The sequence below is a fragment of the Triticum urartu genome, chromosome 1A (assembly GCF_056163025.1).
Source record: "Triticum urartu cultivar PI428250 chromosome 1A, HENAU_Tu73, whole genome shotgun sequence".
Taxonomy (NCBI): domain Eukaryota; kingdom Viridiplantae; phylum Streptophyta; class Magnoliopsida; order Poales; family Poaceae; genus Triticum; species Triticum urartu.
In genome coordinates, this window is record NC_141873.1 from 148,193,413 (window position 1) to 148,197,687 (window position 4,275).

A 4,275-nucleotide genomic window follows, 5' to 3' on the forward strand; every position below is an offset into this window, starting at 1 on the left:
ACCCTGTATTTTTCAGAAACAACACGCATTAAAACAGAGGAAGCATTAGGTGACTGGCTAAATACCTCCAGCAACAGAGGCAAGTATGCGAAAGCATAGGCATCCATGGCTCTGCTCGGCTGTAGCATTAAAGGTTTTTTCTTTTGGCATGATACTAGAAAAGGTTGATTCCAGTTCTGCAACTTGCAACTTCACGCGGTCAGAAAAGACACAACATGAAAAACTAATATGACATGTAGCAGCTTCGGCAAGCATGGTCAGATAGCAGGGCCCTGCAAGTTGCCGCTATTGGTAGCTTCGATATAACTGCAGCTGTGGCAAACGATAGTTTTTGAATACAGGCAAGTCAAACATGTCAAAACTTAATTTAAATCCATGTATATTATTTCACTTGAAACTAAAGTGTAGCATATCAAATATTTTCAATCACCGAAACCTATGTACCTAAATATGAATCTTTCAGACTTGAATTAAACAGGAACTTGTTCATGAACTTATTTGTTCATGGAGTTGAATCAAACAGGGAGCATATATGAAATTAAACTGAAGTGTGGTATCTCAAATATTTTCAATCACCAAAACCTATCCACCCAAATATTTTCAAATAGAACAATATGTTAGTAGTATCTGATTAGAAAGTTTTGGGGCCTATTTCAAAAGTTATGTCATATTTGAACCAAATGCTAGAACTTTGTCTCTTCACAAGCTCATGTTCTGTAACTAATATGCAGCCAAAGAAATCATCTACCTCACTAATTAAAAACTCTAATTAGACAAGAGAATAAGAACAAGTGCTTCTACCACAATCGTGCGGTATGCATTCATAAACCTGCAAATGTATGTTAGAATTTAGGAGCAGTCAACAGGCAATGCATATATATATATACATATATATGTATATATATACTAGCAAAAGAGCCCGTGCGTTGCAACGGGAGAGAAAACATAACACACGTTCTTAACTCAACAACCATCACTCAAGACTACAATAGGTCCATCTCCTTTATTTTTGCGAGGCATCATATTTGTGTTGCCGCTTATCCTCCTTCTCACCCTCGCCGGCGATGGCCTCGGTGTTCACACAAAACAACAAAAAACGTGTGTTGAATATGAATAATCCTAAGACGTCTCTCTCTCCCTCTCTCCTCCCTCTCCCTCTCCCTCTCTCTTTCTCTCTCTCTCTCTCTCTCTCTCTCTCACTCTCACGATGAGAAATCTGTTGTTTTCCCCTACAACATTTTTCAAAGGTATGCATGTGTAGTTATCGATGTTTTCTTTTCCCTATATGGTTATAGTGGGGTGTTTATTTGCAATCTAAATCGCCGCCGGTATGAAAAAAATGGATCTTGCGCTATAAATTATAATTTTGCTTCCATAAAAATATTTTAAAAATATTTAACAGGTAAAATTAACATCATATTTAGATTCCACACATTTTTCTAATAAAATTTCCTATATAATATGTTAAAATCAAAGTTACTGTTTACAAGATACATATAATTTAGAAAATCATTTGGTTTGACTCAAATATATTCCAAAATAATATTTAAAAATACTTAACAGGTAAAAATAATCTCATATTCATATCCTACATATTTTTCTAATCAAACTTCATATATAACATGTTCAAATCTGAGTTACGATTTAAAAGATATGGATGATTTTAAAAAGTATTTATTTGACTTAAATATGATCCGCGGATGAATTACCTAAAACATCAGGGGGTTTTTGAAAAATGTAAAATAACGGTTCGGGTGTGACTTAAATCCGGACGGCGGGTTGATTTCAAGAAAAGACAAGGACTTTTGTGTAAAATACGAAAATAACGATTCATTTTAACTTAAAACAGGACTGCGGGTTGAATTCTTTAAAATAAAGGGACTTTTCTGAAAAATGCCATGACGGACGAAAGAAACCTAATTTGCTTTATTATTAGGTAAAGATGTATATATATGGAGCTTATTCTGGAAAACACATACTTACTTTTAGGCATAAAAACAAACACCTGTTGGGCAGCCCTGATCTAGATGGATGATGGAGGATGTAGGCGGAGATACTAGCTGGCGAGCGAACAGAGGTGCGGCCTCCATGGCTGCTGCCCCATGGTGTCTAGACGGTTGACCACGGGGTTGCAGTAGATGGCGCTGGTGCCGTGCAGCCACGGTGTTGCATAGGCGAGGTGGGGGAGACATGGGAGGAGGCGCAAGGGACTACGGTCGGTAGTTGCGCAAGAGTCCGGCCATGGTCACCACCACCAGCAACGAGACGGTTGCGGGGATGATAAGGAGGCTGGCGGGGTGGTGAGAAGGAGGCGGACAGGGAGTGAGGCAGGAGGCGGAAAGGGAGAAAGAGAGGAGGTGGGGTCGTGGGAAGAAGGAGGCGGCAGGCGGCAAAGGCGGAGGACACGGAGGCGTGGATTGAGGAGGAGTTGGGGACGGCTACTGAGCGAGCAGGAGCGCCAGCGATGGGAAGGGATGTATCGATGTTGGAGATGGAGGCCGGCAAGCGGTGCAGGAGCATAGTGCTTTCCATGGGCGCCGGTGGTCGGTGGTGTAGAGGAGAGGGAAGGCGCTGGAGAAGGTGCTTGAGGCCGGTGAGGGAGGAGGTGGCCTTGGGGGAGGCGACGGTGGTGGTCAGCGAGAGGAGCGCCGTATGCGACCTGCGGGATCGAGGGAGATGGGGATCAACTTGCTAGGTCTTCTTTTACTTAAGGGTGTCAGTGGGTAAATATTAGTACCACCTCGCGTATATGTTTTAAATTTAAACTGAAAGCGTAAATTTACTTGAAGAAGTGTATTATGACGGTGAACCCACGGAGTCAATCAGTGCTTTATTATTAGGGAAAGATAAAACTAAAACACTTTTGTTAAAAAATGAAACAGAAAGAAACAAAAAGAAAAACAGAAAATGGAAAAGGGGAAAAAAAGAGCTAGGCTAGACTAGGCCTTACGCCAAAGTGGCAGGCCCAGCCTAGCTCCCCCATTATCATCTTCCTCTCCCGCCTCCATTGTTCGTGCGACCGCACTCGACGGTCTCTGCCCGGCCGCCTTGCCACCCCTGCCGGAGGAGATAAGGCCGTCACCCCCTCTCCTTGGTCCTCCCTCCCACTCGCTCGCTCTCCTCTCTCCTTCTCCCTCTCGCTCCACTCCCCTCCTCCAAATCCACCACGCCCACCACCATGCCACGCCATGGCTGTTGTCGAGCTCGCGGCCACCGTCGCCCCCATGCCAAGCTAGGGAGTCCCACGAATCCGCTATCATCCCGGGGAAAAAGCCGAAGCACCAGCCTTCCTCCTCTGCACCGTCGTCGCCATCGCTAGAATCTGCCATCCTCGAGCCTCCGCCGAGCCCGCTATGCACCCCTACAGGCTCAACGTGAGCCCCTCGCCCTTTCCCCTCTCTCTTCGAGCTCCGGTATCCACTCTAGCTTACCTCGCCGCCATGCCGTGGACTCGCCGACGCAGCCACAGCCGCCGTGGGGCTCGCCCGACCCCATCACCGTGCTCATGGTGCTCCCGGGATCACAATGCACACACGCACGCCCCCCTTGTGCCCCTAGCGCCGCCGTCTGACCCCGAACACCACCGCCGCTTCACGTCGTCGTCGTCGTCGCTCCGGGCACCCCCGACCAAACCAACGCCATAGGGCGACATGCGGCGCAACGCCCATTCGAAAGCACCTGGCTGCGCGGCAAATGGGGTTTTGTGCGCATTTTTCGACCAGCTCTGGCATGTCTCCACCACGGGAACGGTCGCCAGAGCCCTCTCCGGTACCACACCGACGTGGCGCTGTTGGGGCCACCCCCAGGGTCACTAACTGGTGGGCCCTAGTAGCCCAGCTGACCTCGTTGACTGGGCTGACCAGTCAACAAGTGCTTACTTGGCAGCCCAGTCGCTGACTGGTGGACCCCCCCTTTTGTTTAACTAAATTTAATTAGACTAATTAGTCACTCACTAGTGGGCCCTACTAATTAATTAACTAGGATAGTTAAAAATAAACCCCTGTTAGTCTTTCTGTCAATGACAGGTGGGACCAAGTGGTCAGGTTTGACCTCGACCGGCTGGGTTGACCGCTGACGTTGTGCTGATGCAATAAATGTATTTTTGAATTAATAATAATTTCATAATATTGTTAAAACTTTGAGAAATCATAAAAAATAATCTATAAGTGAGATGAAAATAATTTATATATGAAAGTTGCTCAGAAAATTAGAAAGAATCGAAATATGTTATCCGTTCATCTGTCACATGCCTCTAACATGATGAACATGGATCCT